We start from the raw sequence: 17,666 nt of genomic DNA, 5'->3' as shown, positions 1-17,666 counted from the left end.
TCCACCGCAAGATCTTATCGTTTTTTATCTTGCCCCGCTGTGCATTATCGAACATGAAAGCAACCGACCATTGGTCAGTGAGGAGAGTGAATCTCCTGCCGGCCAGGTAATGCCTCCAATGTCGCACAGCTTCTACTATGGCCTGGGCCTCCTTTTCGACTGAGGAGTGGCGGATTTCGGAAGCATGGAGGGTACGTGAGAAGAAGGCCACGGGCCTGCCCGCTTGGTTGAGGGTGGCCGCCAGAGCTATGTCAGACGCATCGCTCTAGACCTGGTCGGGAGGGACTCATCGATGCCATGCATCGTGGCCTTTGCAATGTCTGCTTTGATGTGGCTGTAGGCCTGGCGGGCCTCTATCGACAGGGGGAAAGCTGTGGATTGGATCAGGGGACGGGCCTTGTCTGCAAAGTTGGGGACCCACTCGGCGTAGTAACTGAAAAACCTTAGGCAGCGCTTCAGGGCCTTGGGGCAGTGAGGGAGGGGGAACGCCATAAGGGGGCGCATGTGTTCAGGGTCGGGGCCGATAACTCCATTTCCCATTAAGTCCCGAGGATGGCTAGGCGGTCGGTGCTAAACACGCATTTATCCTTGTTGTATGTAAGGTTAAGGATCTTTGCGGTCTGGAGGAATTTTCGGAGGTTGGTGTTGTGGTCCTGCTGGTCGCGGCCGCAGATGGTGACATTATCGAGATACGGGAATGTTGCCCGCAAACCGTACCGGTCAACCATTCAGTCCATCTCGCGCTGGAAGACCAAGACCCGTTGGTGACACCGAAGGGAACCCTTAAGAAGCGATAGAGCCGCCCATCTGCCTCGAAGGCAGTGTATTTGCGGTCACTAGTGCGGATGGGGAGCTGGTGGTAGGCAGACTTAAGGTCCACCGTGGAGAAGACGTTGTAATGCGCGATCCTGTTTACCAGGTCGGATATGCGGGGGAGAGGGTACGCGTCCAGCTGCGTAAACCTGTTGATGGTCTGACTGTAGTCGATGACCATCCTATGCTTCTCCCCGGTCTTTACCACCACTATTTAAGCTCTCCAGGGACTGTTGCTAGCCTCAGTGACTCCTTCCCTCAGCAGCCTTTGGACCTCTGACCTAATAAAGATCCGATCCTGGGTACTGTACCATCTGCTCCTGGTTGCAACGGGTTTGCAATCCGGGGTGTGGTTCGCAAACAGGGAAGGCGGGTCGACCTTAAGGGTTGCGAGGCCGCAGACAGTGAGGGGGGTATAGGGCCGCCGAATTTGAAGGTTAGACTTTGGAGGTTACACTGGAAGTCTAAGCCTAGGAGTGTGGCCGTGCAGAGGTGGGGAAGGACGTGGAGCCGGTAATTTTTGAACTCCCTTCCCTGGACTGTGAGGTTTGCTACACAAAACCCCTTTCTCTCTACTGAGTGGGAACCGGAGGCCAAGGAGAATTTTTTGATTAACGGGGTGGACGAGGAGAGAACAGCGCCTTACCATGTCGGGGTGTATGAAGCTCTCCATGCTCCCAGAGTCGATTAGGCAGGACGTAAATACAGTAATTGTAGCAGTTGAGAGTGTTCGAGGCCGGGACTGATCCAGAGTCACCGAGGTTAATCGCAGAAGTTGAGTGTTCTCTTCGGGCAGTGTGTGGTCAGCCAAGCTGGGGTCCTGGGGCTTCATCCAAGACGGCGTCTCCCATTGGTCGCACATGGCTGGGGGTGCACAAAATGGCGGCGCCCATCCCTCTAACGTGGCGTCCGCGGGACAAGATGACGGCGCCCAGGGGCCGCACATGGCCCTGGAATAGGAAGATGGCGGCACCCGCTGGCCACACGGGGACTGTGGAGAGGTTTGTGGTGGTGGTCCGCATTCTCCGCCGGAGACCGGGGCAACCGCACGGGCCTGGCATACCACCACGAAATGGCCCTTTTTACTGCATCCCTTGCAGGTGGATGCGCGGGCTGGACAGCGCTGGCGGGGGTGCTTGGCCTGCCCGCAAAAGTAGCAGCGGAGCCCCCCGGGGTTGCCAGGCCGCCTTGCAGCACAAGCTTGTGGGGGGATGGGGGATGTCTCGGGGTCAGCTGCGGAGGGGTTCCATGCTGCCCAGGGGGTTGCCGCGCGGTCGGGAACGTAAGCGCGGGCATTTCTGGAGGCCACATCCAGGGAGCCTGCAAGGGCCCGTGCCTCCTTGAGACCTCGAGTGTCTTTTTCTAGCAATCGCTGGTGGATTTGGGAGGATAGCATACCTGCCACGAAAACGTCCCGGACCAAGAGTTCAGTGTGTTCGCTAGCCGAAACCTGCGGGCAGCTGCAGTTTCTCCCCAACACCAGGAGCGCACAGTAGAATTCTTCCAGCGATTTCCCCAGGGATTTGTCGCCTCGTTGCTAGAAGATGTCGGGCGTAGACCTGGTTTACCGGGCGAATATAATGTCCTTTCAGCAGCTCTATTGCTGCATCGAAGTCTTCCGCTTCCTCGATGAGGGTGTAAATCTCCGAGCTCACCCTTGAGTGCAGGACTTGCATTTTATGTTCTCACATGAGTGTGTTTTCGGCCGTCCCGAGATATCCTTTAAAGCACGCCAGCCAGTGCTTGAAGATTGCCGCTGAGTTCGCCACGTGGGGTCTGAGTTGCAGACACTCTGGCTTGATTCGGAGCTCCATCCTTTTTAAAACTAGCTTATTAAATTGATGCACGATCAATGACCACTAAAGCGAGGTTGTAGTCCACCTGAAGGCTTTAATAATCTCGATGTTTCCCCCAGCAGCTCAGGTACAGAATGAAGGCTGCTGGGGTGGCACGGGCTCTTATACCCCGCCTAGCAGGGCGGGGCTACCATACATCTTGACCAGTAGGAAGCATACAGTTTCTATCAATGGTGTTCCAGCATTACCAGGTACCGTAATACCTTTACTACCACAATATTGTTTACTAAGTTTTGAAAGATGTATACGTTTTATCTGACTGATTGGGAAACAAGCTTTAAGTTCAGAAAATGAGGTAACGTTTTTCCAACACTTCTTCCTTTTCAAATTTATCAATTGATGCAGAAAAGTTTAAGAGGCAAAATGAGAGTGTTTCTTAATAAATTCATAAGGATGTGCAAGGGTTTTGGATGTTTCTGTGAAACTGAAATTCTATGTAAATCAAATGGTTCAAAGCCAATGTTCAGTCATTTCAACATTAATGAAACTTTGGTATTGTATGAAATATCAAAGTCGGCAAAAAGAGGGGACACTTCCTTTTTATGCAGGTTTATTATTATTTTTTTAAATTTAGAATATCCAATTCATTATTTCCAATTAAGGGGCAATTTAGCGTGGCCAATTGTGGTGAATGTATTATGCCAATAATCCACCATTGTATTTGTACCTGTGCTGTTGCCCTTGTATTTGTATCTGGGCTATGCTGTTGCCCTTGTGGGCTCCTCCTATGGGCCATTGTATGGCATTAACCGTAGGGGAACATGTTGGGGCCTGTAGGGGCTCCACCCATGGCTCCTCCGCTTGAAGGGAGGTATAAAGAGCAGTCGACCTGTAGGCGGTTCTCAGTATTGGATCAGTCGCATGCAGGCACTGTTCTAAGTTGATTAAAGCCACAGTTTATTTCTATTCCCGTCTCAAGTGAATTGATGGTCACATCAATTTAATCAACTTAAACGCAACTATAGAATTGGCCCTCAAACCTGACCGACTGGAACTCGATCCGCAGGCCGCGGAGGCAAAATAAATTTTTTTGCACTGGCTCCGCTGCATCAAGGCCTATCTCGCAGCCTCCTCCACGCCTTCCATCACCGACGAACAGAAGCTGAGCCTCCTCCACGCATGGGTGAGCCATCGAATCTCTGTTCAACTCGACGAGGCCTCCTCCTACGCAGACGCCCTCGCGATGCTCGAACGCCTCTATGTACGGCCCGTGAACGAGGTCTACGTGCGAAACATCCTCACCACTCGCCGCCAGCGCACCGGAGAATGGCTAGAAGACTACCTACGCGACCTCAAAGTCCTCACACGCAGCTGCAACTACCAGGCCGTTATGGCCACTCAACATATGGAACTCGCCGTCCGAGATGTCTGCGTGGCGGGAGTCCGGTCCAACTACATGAAACAGCGCCTAGTCGAAAAGGGGGCCCTGGACCTGGATCAGACGGTAAAGTTAGCCTCCTCTCTGGAAGTAGCGTTCCAGAGCCTTAACGCATTCCCGGCTGACCACGCGGCCCCTTTGTGGACCCCCGACCAAAGACTACCCCAGGCCTGTGCAACGCGACCACCCGCCCACCATGGGGGGCTACCCTGCTATTTCTGCGGCCAGTCCCAACACCCCCGGCAGCACTGCCCGGCCCGTAACGCGAACTGCAGCAGCTGCAGGAGAAAAGGACATTTCGCCAGGTCCAAGAATTCTAACTCACAGGCCCGATCCTCAGACTCACAGGGCCGCAGACCCCGCAGTGTGGCAGCGTGTCTGCCGACTCCGCCCCCTGTAGACGCGTCATCAGGCTCGTGCTATCCGTGGGGCAGCCATATTCCAACCGTCACAGCACGTGCGACTCACGGGGGCCGCCAGCTTGGCCATCCTCTCCCACGCGGCCGGCCACGTGCGATCCATGGGGGCCCCACCTTGGCCACCATCTGCTACGCCGCTTATTTTTGTAGGAAATCTTTACTTTAAACTACAGAACAGAACTTTTAACACATCCAAAATAGATATTCAATTCTCCCAGGATTAGCCCAAAGTCTTTGCTTCCAAGGGTTTACTCCGATATGTGCCTATCCCAGCCTAAAAGCTTTTAACTCCAGGACTGTCTTTTATAGTTTGGGTTTTCCGGGAAATATCTCCCTCCAACTGAAGCTAGGAAATCTTCCAGCCATTTCTGAAGTCCCACAAATTGGTCTTTCCAATCCGAGCACAAGCTCCCATCTACGTTGGTTTCAAATCTACAATGTCACTGTGTTCAACTTAACATACAGAAGCCAAGTTCTGAATTAAAGTATAATAACATAAGTTGGATTCAACCAAGCACAGATAAGTTTTGAGAATGGTAGTGTACCTTTGGCTAATCCAGCTCTTTAGAGTTTATTCAGCATTGTAACAGGTCGCAATCCTATTTCTTCTGTTGAAGTAATGATGATGTTGGGCAGCACGGTAGCACAAGTGATTAGCACTGTGGCTTCACAGCGCCAGGGTCCCAGGTTCGATTCCCCGCTGAGTCACTGTCTGTGTGGAGTTGGCACGTTCTCCCCGTGCCTGCGTGGGTTTCCTCCGGGTGCTCCGTTTTCATCCCACAGTCCAAAGACGTGCAGGTTAGGTGGATTGGCCATGATAAATTGCCCTTAGTGACCAAAAAAAAAGTTAGGAGGGGTTATTGGGTTACGGGGATAGGGTGGAAGTGAGGGCTTAAGTGGGTCGGAGCAGACTTGATGGGCCGAATGGCCTCCTTCTGCATTGTATGTTCTATATCTATATTCTATATTGCTATAACAAAGGACAATGAAAAATCAGAAGGCAGAGCAATCAGCAAGTTCCGAACAACAGTTACTTTCATATCAGTGAATATGGAGAAGGGCACATAGACAATCGTTCATCTATTTCAGTAAGGAATGTAGAGTTACACACGTCATGTGTGATATGAACCCTGGTAACTCTATTGAGTGGACAGGAGTCAAGATGGACTTAAACATGGTGATTGTAAAACTTTGTGCTTTAACAAAACACTTGAATGGTACTAAAATATCTGTGTAAAATCTGCTGCCAGCAGAATAAATGAATGATATCACCTGGCAGTGTTGGATTCCAATGAGCAAAAGGGAGCCACCATAAGTGGAAACTATAAATGGAAGTTAACAAGAGACACGCAGGTCCTGATGGCACAAATGAAGTTGTGTGCCAAGGGCTAGTGCAAAAGGGATTAAAATCAAAATTCTAAGGACCGATGACAAGTGTGTGAGACACGTGCAATTATGCAATGGGGGCCAGTATTCATCGGCAGATCCTGCCATCAGATGACAATTCAGCAGTTCCAGGTGGGCTATGAAAAAAGCCTCATGGACAAACAGGGAAGGTCTGCATTACTCTGCCACTTCCACCTCCTTTCATTCAGTATTCTGATTCATTTGTCGTTGCACTCTTTCATCACCCTCAGCCCTCCATCAATCTTCTCCCCTATCACTCCCCTCCCCCCCAACCCCATCCCTTATTAATCTATACGTCAGGAATTCTTTCCAATTTCACTATAATTGGATTTAATTGTTTCCCTTCATAAATAGGAAAATATAGGAATGTACAGCACTGGAATCGACCATTGAAGTACTTTAGACTAGCCTCAATGCCTACGGAGTATTGTATTTCACAAGACCTCCTCTACTGATGTGTCACCTGATACTTAGCCATCTTCCCATTGTATATGTGCATCACTGGCTACGTGAAGTAGTTCAGTCTAAACACAGAATGGAATTGGACGAGTTCATAGTCTTTTTAGAATAGGAACATAAAATAAAGAAGAACAGTTAAAACTAGCTGGTTCATCTTGTCCGACCCCTCTCTGATGCAACGTCTGCATGGCAATCACTGCCCACCCACACAGACATGGGAAGAGCAATTTAAGGCAGCTCTTCTCTCACCCTCAAAACAAGTCCCAGGAGATTGCAATGATTGGATGATGCACCCCCTCATGGCCACGTAACTTTGTATGTTAGCCACTCTCAAGAACTCACCAAGGTCACTACTTTATGCCTGATTAGCTTGAAAGGAAAATCTTGTCGCAAGGCCAGAATGCTTGTCGCAGATATGCAATAATCGCATCTGCTGGAAACTTATTCTAGTAGAATTACATAAAAATAAGTAAAAAGGGAATTAACTGAGTTTAGGTACGGAGGCCATTTTAACTGTAGTCTATTCTGAAAGCTAATATGATGATCAAACTCTCTTTTCACAATTCTGCAGAATTAAGCCCTCAACCAATTGATTGTAAGGAGTGACGTGTTCAACCGTGCCAATGTCATAGGTGTCCTTGTCAATGCGTGATTTCACTGTTTCCATTCACTCTGAAAGCAAGGCAGTGTGCCCAAACCCTCCCGTTCCAGACTTAAACTCTAATTAACCAGCAATGTTCAAAATATCTCAAATATCTGTCCCTGCTGAAGAGCGTTTCCTGCAAATATTATAAACCATCCTTTTCACAACAACAGGATAAAAGTGAGAAAATGTTGAAAGTGTTGAAATGTTGAAGTGTGAAATGGACACTTTCCAAGCGAACAAAATAGCTGTGTCAACTCCCGTCAAAGGCTTTAAGCACCACAAGAATGTCGGAAGTCCATTTTCAATGATGGACGGGCAGGATCTCTATCTCAAGTGGCTGTCTTTGGATCACAACCTTAGTAATTGCTAACTCTGCAAAAGGTTTTCATGTTATACCCATAAGGACAGGATTCTGTAACTCAGAAGTTCAATGGAATGGCCATGACAGATCCAATAAATATTACAAGAGTGCTTGAACCGATGATAGGGGAGTACAAAGATCAGCTGCAGGCTCCAAATCCAGATCAGTGTTTGCAGCTACAACCAATTTATCATTGTCATCCTCAATGTTAGTCTCTTTGGCACCCAGCATTTCTGAAATGACCGATTACTTCTTTACATTTTTATTGCTCATATTCTGCTTATGTTGATTAACAAGGACTCACTCCCAGAAGTGAGCAATTGCCCTCGGCAAAGCACCAAATCCTTATGTACATCCGATGCTTCATAAGATAGCGATGTCATAGACTGAACGGAAGAGTGTCTTTAGTTTTCTGAATATGTTTCACGTTACCTTATGGTGCTGAATTTTCACTCCCGGCTCCTGATCCCACTTTCAGAATGAAATATGGGTTGGGAATCCACAGCAACAGAATAAAAGTGAGAAAAGTTGGAAGTGCTGAAAGGGGTTGGGTGGGGTTGCTGTGTTTCGGGATAGGGTGGGGGTGTGGGCTTAGGTATGGTGCTGTTTCCAAGGGCCGGTGCAGACTCGATGGGCCCAATGGCCTCCTTCTGCACTGTAAATTCTATGAAATGTTGAAGTGTGAAATGGACACTTTCTAAGCTGCATCAACTCCTGTCAAAGGCTTTCAACACCACAAGAATGACAGAAGTCCATTTTCATGTGGAGGAGGTGGCCACATAGGGGGCCCTGTCGAATTAAGGATGGCAAGCAGGCTCCAGGAACTGGAGGGCCAATCAGAGGCTACTAAGTACTGGAGGATTGGCAGGCCCACAAGGAGAGGTGGATGCTGCTGACTTTGATGGGGGGAGATGATGATGGAGATGATGGAAGCGCCTTTAATAACTCCAACTCAGGTGAGGCAAACTCAAAACTCGGGTTTATTCCTTGAACAAACACAAAACGCAGCCGGAACCACAGTGTACAATGCTGGCGTTCCGGCCCGGGACCATCAAGATCACCGGTCCGGGTCAGGGTTACACATTTTAAAGCCCACTAGCGAGCCCCTATTGGGCGGATTGACGGGGTTTCCCTCCAACTTCAGACCCACCTTCACGTGCCCTTGAGAATTCATCCTCTGATCTATTAAAAAGCAGCAAAATAAACATTCTGTTGCACTGTATCTGTGGCTATAAACTATGGAAGTGTTTTATTAAGGTAACAGATAAGTAGTAACAATATGCAAAAATTACCATAATTTATAGAACACATCTTTCTCAAATATAGAAAAAAATAAACTTAAGCAATTATTCAGCAATACTGCTGGTAAGACAGAATCTGAGACAGCATCCCTTAGCAATACCTTGATGGAAGCATTTCTCAAAAAAGCCTCCTATTTTTCTCCCTGGATGGTTGCAGCTTCAACTTTCAATTAATACAGATGCGTCCCTGATAGGACTGGAGAACTTACTCCCAAGGAAACTGCATACAAGTCAAGTTTTTGTGCCTCTGAAAATGAATGAATGAATGGGACCAATCTAATCTAATGTTTGTTCATGAAGGTAGTGTGGATTGGAGAGCTGTGATGTCATGTACACTTTGGATATTTTTCATTCAAAGTGGGCAGCGCGGGAGCACAGTGGTTAGCACAGCTTCTTAACAGCTCCAGGGTCCCAGGCTCGATTCCCGGCTTGGGTCACTGTCTGTGCGGAGTCTGCACGTTCTCCCCCTGTGTGCGTGGGTTTCCTCCGGGTGCTCCAGTTTCCTCCCACAGTCCAAAGATGTACGGGTTAGGTGGATTGGCCATGATAAAATTGCCCTTCGTGTCCAAAAAATGTTAGGTGGGGTTACTGGGTTAGGGGGATCGGGTGGAGGTGTGGGTTTAAGTAGGATGCTCTTTCCAAGAGCTGGTTCAGACTCGATGGACCAAATGGCCTCCTTCGGCACTGTAAATTCTATGATAATTTTTGAAAATGGAAGTCCGGCGATACAAAAGCTATTGAATATTCTAAATAAAACAAATGAGTAATTTCCCACGGAGTGCATCATTTGCCTTAAATAACTGAACTGTGGTTAATTACAATTGCATGATAAATAGCCACTAATCTGTTTCAGTACTTACTAATGATGTTTAGGTGAGAATCCCATTTAAATCACAAGCTCTAAACAAAATTTGATCTTCCAGTGCTTACCGTAGATTATGGGATGAATGGTTAACAAATTACTCTTTATCACTCTCCAACAAAGTAGGTCGGTTTTCACACTGCATTTCAACCAAAGTGATCAAAGTCAATAATTTGTCGTATCATCTTGCATCTCTTTGTGGGTGAATGCACCATCCCCAATGGCACTGAGTCATATACACTTGAAGGATTCACCTCGTTCTGTATTGAATTAGTTGATCTCATCCATACTATCAGATTTTATTTTTCTACTGGTCCATCACAGGCTGGACCAGTATTTATTGCTGATCCCCATTTTCCCCTTCACTACGGGCATGTGAGGAGTCAACCTGCTGTGGATCTGGAGTCACATGTAGGCCAGACCAGGTAAGGACTGCACTGGTGAACCAGATGGGTCTTTACAACAATGGTTTTGTGGTTACCATTGGACTTTCTAATTCAAATTTTCCCATCTGTCATGCTGTGATTCAAACTCAAAGTTGCTCGCCCAGTGACACTACCTGTGCGCTCCCGTGACAATTGGTCTCAATATTGTTGGGCTGGAAATTGATATTGAATGTCCATTGCTGACGTAAACACATGTGTGGACATCAGGGGCAGGATTCTGCCCTACCCGGCGGGGCGGGGGATCCCGGCGGGATGCAGTGGCGGGACCTTTAGGGGCCAAGCTCTCACCTTTAGAGGCTAGGCCCGCGCCGGAGTGGTTGCCGTCCTGCCGGCTGGCGTGGAAGGCCTTTGGCGCCACGCCAGCCAGGGCTGAAGGGACTCCGCCGGCCGGCGGAAGTACACGTATGCGCGGAAGCATCAGCGGCTGCTGACGTCACCTCCGTGCATCCCGCTATGGCCGACGCAGAGGGGAAAGAGTGCCCCCACGGCACAGGCCCGCCCGCGGATTGGTGGGTCCCGATCGCAGGCCAGGCCACCGTGGATGCGCCCCCACCCCCAGGACCCCGGTGCCCGCTCGCGCCGCCTGGTCCCGCCGGTAAGTGAGGTGGTTTAATTCACGCCGGCGGGATCGGCATTACAGCAGCGGGACATCGGCCCATCGCGGGCCGGAGAATCGCCGGGGGGGGGGCGCCGACCGGTGCGGCGTGATTCCCGCCCCCGCCGAATTTCCGGTGCCGGAGAATACGGCGGCCGGCGGGGGCGGGATTCACGTCGCCCCCCCGGCAATTCTCTGACCCGGCGGGGGGGTCGGAGAATCCCGCCCCAGAAGAGGGCTCTGATATAATGGACACCAGTATAAAATAGTCCGCTGTCACTCACAGTATAAGCACACGCAGGGAACCGCAGAAGGAATGCTCATGCTGGATCCCTGTAAGGCTTTCTGTCACCTGCAAGTCCTTCTACAATACTGCACCCAACTTCCAGCCACCCAGATTTCCAGAGTCTGCATTTAATAACGGTGAGGGAAGTTATAGCAATGGGACAATAAGAAGCCAACTCATTGCCAATGATTTATTGAGCATGGTATCTGTAAGCAGCTAGAATCTACTAAAGCACACCACATTAACTTTTTATTTGAATTCTTTAAGGGCGCGGGCTCCACAGACCACATGATGGGCTCGGGGCCAATCATGCTGGAGCGCGCGAACCCTGGCAGCGAACTGGGCCAAAACAAAGGCGTCAAAGCCAAAATCTATGTCAACCCAGATTTGGCGCCCAGTTTCTTAAGAGCCAGACAAGTGCCCCATGTCCTGCATCAGAGAAGAGCTGGGCAGAATCAAACTGGTTCAATTCTCCAAGTGGGCGACACCCATAGTGCCCATTCTCAAACCGTTCGTTCAATAAGAATTTATGGGGCCGACAATCTAAGCATCAGTCAAACTGCTCAGGTGGAGAGCTACCCAATTCCCCAGATTGAGGACCTCTATGCCAAGTTGCTGGTTCCTTACCTACTCAAAGGCGTGCATACCTACAACTAGAATTGGACAAAGAATCCCAGAAGTTTGACACCATAAATACAAGTGTCTTTTTCAGTATACAAAACTACCATTCAGCATCACTTCAGCCTGCGCTATTTTCCAGCGTACAATTCATGTTGATGCAACAGAATTGCATTCCGGGAGAAAAGGTCAAGGCCATACGTGAAGCCCCAGCAGCCAGAAATGGCAGTGTAATGACTTAGTCTATGCCTTTGAGATTGGCCAATTAGAATACGATTTCCCTGATTAGTGGCCCAATCAGGGAACCTCTTTCTCTATATATAACAGGGAGTGTCAGATCCACTGCACTCCCAGTGTAGACAGCAAGCTGAATGCACCTGGTTGTTCGGCTGCTGGTTTTGTAAATAAAAAGGATTCTGGTGAAGGGACTTCGGCCTCCGTGAACTTATTACAGTCAGGTGAGCTCAAATCTTTCCTCGGTATGGTAAATTATTATGGAATATTCATTTCAAATTTAGCCACAACATTGGCACCATTACACCAGATACTAAAGAACCATCAGCGGTGGCAAATGGAGGGAGGCCCAAGAAGAAGCTTTTCATGAGGTGAAGCAAACTTTGCAGTCCTTGAACATCTTGGTTAACTCTGACCGAGGGAAACCAATCATGCTCACATGTGATGTGTCCCCATTAGGTCTAGGGGGAGTATTATCTCACAAAATGGGAGATGGTTCTGAGCACCCATTGCTTTTGGCTCAAGGATCCTTTCAGAAGCGCAACGGGGCTATGCCCAGATCTAGAAAGAGGGCTTCGCAGTTGCATATGGCGTGAAGAAATTTCACCAATATTTGTATGGATGGTGTTTTGACATAGTCACCAACCATGAGCCACTACTGAGACTTTTAAGGGAAGACAAGCCTTTCCCACCAATAACCTTTGCTAGGGCGCATCTTTGGATCTCGCTGCTGGCGGCCTACAATTATGCTTTCCAGCACCGACCTGGAGCGCAGATTGCCAATACAGATGTACTGAGCCGGCTCTCCCTTACTGAAGGGAATCCCACTGTCACCAGAACTCTAGGAGGTCATATTGGCTTAATATCAGCTGGACACCTTTGTAACTGGGCTCAGAGATAGCCCATACTATCAAAAGTGAAGAGAATGATACAGACCACATGGACCTCCGGGTGCTCCGGGTACATCCCACAGTCGAAGGATGTGCAGGTTAGCTGGATTGGCCAAGCTAAATTGCCCCTTAGTGTCCAAAGATGTGCAGGTTAGATCGGGTTACAGAGATGGGGGGCGGGATTCTCCCCTAACCGGCGGGGCGGGCCACACCGGCGCCGAGGAGTGGTGTGAACCACTCCGGCATCAGGCCGCCCTTCAGGGGCTAGGCTGGCGCCGGAGTGTTTGGCGCCGTGCCAACCGGCGCCGAAGGGCCTCCGCCGGCTGGCACATGCGCGGGAGCGCCAGCATGTTCTGACGTGATCCCAGCGCATGCGTAGGGGTTCCGTGTCCGCGCCGGCCACGGCGGACCGTTACAGCGGCCGGTGCGGAGGGAAAGAGTGCCCCCACGGCACAGGCCCACCCGCAGATCGGTGGTCCCCGATCGCGGACCAGGCCACCGTGAGGGTCCACCCCACGGGCCAGATCCCCCGCGCCCTCCCCCCGAGGACTCCGAAGGCCGCCCGCAGAGCCAGGTCCTGCTGGTAAGGACCTGGTGTATTTCATGCTGGCAGGACCCGCCGAAAACGGGCGGCCACTCGGCCCATCGCGGGCGGAGAATTGTCGGGGAGGCCACAGCCAGCGGCCGCTGACTGGCGCGGCGCGATTCCCGACCCCGCTAAAACCCGGCGCCGGAGAATTCGGCAGCCGCCGGCGGGGCGGGATTCACGCTGCCCCCCCCGGCGATTCGCCGGCCCGGCAGGGGGTCGGAGAATCCCGCCCAGGGAGTTGGCTTAGGTAGAGTGATCTTTCAGATGGTCGGTGAAGACCCAACAAGCTGAATGGCCTCCTTCTGTACTGGGGGGATTCTGTGGATTTATGCCCTGTTAGAAGCCAAATGACACACTGCTGACCAAGATAAACCTAAGGAAGCTCATTTTTAGCACGTTGCTACATTATAACAGGCAACACGGTAGCACAGTGGTTAGCACAGTTGCTTCACAGCTCCCAGGTCCCAGGTTCGATTCCCGACTTGGGTCACTGTCTGTGCGGAGTCTTCACGTTCTCCCCGTGTGTGCGTGGGTTTCCTCCTGGTGCTCCGGTTTCCTCCCACAGTTCCAAGATGTGCAGGTTAGGCTGTTCGGCCATGATAAATTGCCCTTAGTGTCCAACAAGGTGGGTGGGGTTACGGGGATAGGGTAGAGGTGTGGGCTTGGGTATGGTGTTCTTTCCAAGGGCCGGTGCAGAGTAGATGGGCTGAATGGCCTCCTTCTGCACTGTAAATTCTATAACATTAAACGCAAGGATGTTATTCAGCCAAAAAACCAAGTATGTTTTAATGGAAGCATTTACATGAGTCAAGGCAGATAAGATGAAAAGGAAATCAAAGAAAGGATGGGTAATAAACTGGAATGTCGGAAACATGAATGAAAGTGTAGCGGTAATTGATTGTAATAAGTGAAAGATTAGAATTGGTGGAGTGCAAGCAAAATATTTGTTAAATTATATGGAGAAGAGCAGTAGGGGCAAGTTCAGAAAGTTGAAAAAATGAATTTCAAGAAATGGTTTCTTTTAAAAGAGAGCAAAATCATCTAAAATACAAAGACAAACCCAGCGAGAAAGAGCTGAAGAAGAAAAATATAAAGACCGTGGGCAGGGCTTCCTTGCAGGCTTCAGGATCCCGCTCTTCGGTTCAAATGGGGTTTAGAGTTCAATACTGCGGGCAGAATTGAAGCCCCCCCCCCCACCCCTCCCCACCCCCAACCGGCTCAGATTTGGGTGATGGGGGGAATTTCATTGAAAGGGTGCGGGATGGGGACCCCACCGCATTCTCGGCTCTGCCTAATTTAATCCATGGGCAGGACGATTCATTGTCTTTAACACCCATGCACCACAGAGCCAAGGCTATCAGATGGATCACCTTCATCGCAAGCAGCCATCTTCCTTCGATGGTGGAAAATTTCTCTTAGGCAGCTGCACCATCAAGGGCAAGGCCCCACCCAACTCCCTCCAGCCGCCAGAATTCAACAAGGATTAAAGAATATTGTCTCGACTTAAAAGTGCTGAAACACTGACCAACAAATATCGGAACGCAGTAAAAGTCATGTAAACCAGAAAGGACAAAATGGAAATGTGGACAAGGGTAAAAACGAAGATTGAGCAGAGCCGAAGCTCGCGAAAATGCAGTTGCCCTCGCGCTCACATCCCGTGATCCTCCCCCCCCCCCTCCCCTTTTGCATTTTTAAGTAGCTTTCCAGCGATATTAGCCTGAATTTTCATCACGGGTAGCAGGATTCGGGAAAATTCTTGCTCAGCGTTCATTGTTGAGGAGAGGGTGCAGGCTGGAGTGGGGTGAGAGGCTAGAGGCAGCCACAAAGCTTCCAAGCGGGGCTGTTTAGAAGACCCGCCTCAGTGCTGTGGGTCTTTGTCTCCGTTAAAATTAAAATACAAAGGTGCTCCAGCCCTCACCCCTCACACCCCCTCCCCCCTCACACACGATCATACCCCATCTATGTCACCACATGCCTCCCACCCATCCTCTGTGGCCCCTCATGTCCTCTATGGTGAGCTATGCCCCCCCAATGGCCCCTAATTATACCCTCTATGCAAAGCTATGTCACTCCACCCAACACCATGGTCTTTCATGTCTCTTACTCCAGGCTGTGGCACTTCTGTGTTCATTGACCCACCATATATTCTATACATCAATGACACCTAAAGTAACAGTAGGATGTGGAAGAAAATGCTTTTTTTAAAAAGTCATTCATTCATTACTTTCTACTATGTTAGAACATAGAACATAGAACATTACAGCGCAGCACAGGTCCTTTGGCCCTCGATGTTGCGCCGACCTGTGAAACCACTCTAAAGCCCATCTACACTATTTCCTTATCATCCATATGTCTAGCCAATGACCATTTGAATGCCCTTAGTGTTGGCAAGTCCACTACTGTTGCAGGCAGGGCATTCCACGCCCTTACTACTCTCTGAGTAAAGAACCTACCTCTGACATGCTCGCCTATATCTATCTCCCGTCAATTTAAAGCTATGTCCCCTCATGCTAGACATCACCATCCGAGGAAAAAGGCTTTCACTGTCCACCCTATCTAATCCTCTGATCATCTTGTATGCCTCAATTAAGTCACCTCTTAACCTTCTTCACTCTAACGAAAACAGCCTCAAGTCCCTCAGCCTTCCCTCATAAGATCTTCCCTCCATACCAGACAACATTCTGGTAAATCTCCTCTGCACCCTTTCCAATGCTTCCACATCCTTCCTATAATGCGGCGACCAGAATTGCATGCAATACTCCAAATGCGGCCGCACCAGAGTTTTGTACAGCTGCAACATGATCTCATGGCTCCGAAACTCAATCCCCCAATAAAAGCTAACACACCGTACACTTTCTTAACAACCCTCTCAATGTGGGTGGCAACTTTCAGGGATCTATGTACATGGACACCGAGATCTCCCTGCTCATCCACACTATCACGAATCTTACCATTAGCCCAGTACTCTGTCTTCCTGTTATTCCTTCCAAAATGAATCACCTCACACTTTTCGGCATTAAACTCCATTTGCCACCTCTCAGCCCAGCTCTGCAGCTTATCTATGTCCCTCTGTAACTTGTAACATCCTTCCGCACTGTCCACAACTCCACCGACTTTAGTGTCATCTGCAAATTTACTCACCCACCCTTCTACGCCCTCCTCCAGGTCATTTATAAAAATGACAAACAGCAGTGGCCCCAAAACAGATCCTTGTGGTACACCACTAGCAACTGGACTCCAGGCTGAACATTTCCCATCAACCACCACCCTTTGTCTTCTTCCAGCTAGCCAATTTCTGATCCAAACTGCTAAATCACCCTGAATCCCATGCCTCCGTATTTTCTGCAATAGCCTACTGTGGGGAACCTTAACAAACGCTTTACTGAAATCCATATACACCACAACAACTGCTTTACCCTCATCCACCTGCTTGGTCACCTTCTCAAAGAACTCAATAAGGTTTGTGAGGCACGACCTCCCCTTCACAAAACCGTGTTGACTATCTCTAATCAAATTATTCCTTTCCAGATGATTATACATCCTATCATTTATAAACCTTTCCAAGACTTTGCCCACACCAGAGGTAAGGCTCACTGGTCTATACTTACCGGGGTTGTCTCTACTCCCCTTCTTGAACAAGGGGACAACATTTGCTAACCTCCAGTCTTCTCGCACTATTCCTGTAGACAAAGATGACTTAAGGATCAAAGCCAAAGGCTCAGCAATCTCCTCCCTAGTTTCCCAGAGAATCCTAGGATAAATCCCATCCGGCCCAGGGGTCTTATCTATTTTCGCACTTTCCAGAATTGCTAACACCTCCTCCTTATGAACCTCAAGTCCTTCTAGTCTAGTAGCCTGTATCTCAGTATTCTCCTCGACAACATTGTCTTTTTCCTGTGTGAATACTGATGAAAAATATTCATTTCCTACCTCCTCGGACTCCACGCACAACTTCCCACTACTGTCCTTGACTGGCCCTACTCTTATCCTAGTCATTCTTTTATTCCTGACATATCTGTAGAAAGCTTTATGGTTATCCTTGATCCTACCTGCCAAAGACTTCTCATGTCCCCTCCTGGCTCTTCTTAGCTCTCTCTTTAGGTCCTTCCTAGCTAACTTGTAACTCTCGAGCGCCCTAACTGAACCTTCACGTCTCATCTTTACATAAGCCTCCTTCTTCCTCTTGACAAGCGTTTCAACTGCTTTAGTAAACCACGGTTCCCTCGCTCGAACACTTCCTCCCTGACTGACAGGTACATACTTATCAAGGACACGCAGTAGCTGTTCCTTGAACAAGCTCCACATTTCCATTGTGCCCAACCCCTGCAGTTTTCCTCTCCATCCGATGCATCTTAAGTCTTGCCTCATCGCATCATAATTGCCTTTCCCCAGATATAACTCTTGCCCTGCGGTATATACCTATCCCTTTCCATCACTAAAGTAAACGTAATCAAATTGTGATCACTATCACCAAAGTGCTCGCCTGCCTCCAAATCTAACACCTGT

Source organism: Scyliorhinus torazame, chromosome 8 (assembly GCF_047496885.1).
Source record: "Scyliorhinus torazame isolate Kashiwa2021f chromosome 8, sScyTor2.1, whole genome shotgun sequence".
Classification (NCBI taxonomy): domain Eukaryota; kingdom Metazoa; phylum Chordata; class Chondrichthyes; order Carcharhiniformes; family Scyliorhinidae; genus Scyliorhinus; species Scyliorhinus torazame.
Note: the sequence above shows the minus strand (reverse complement) of the source record.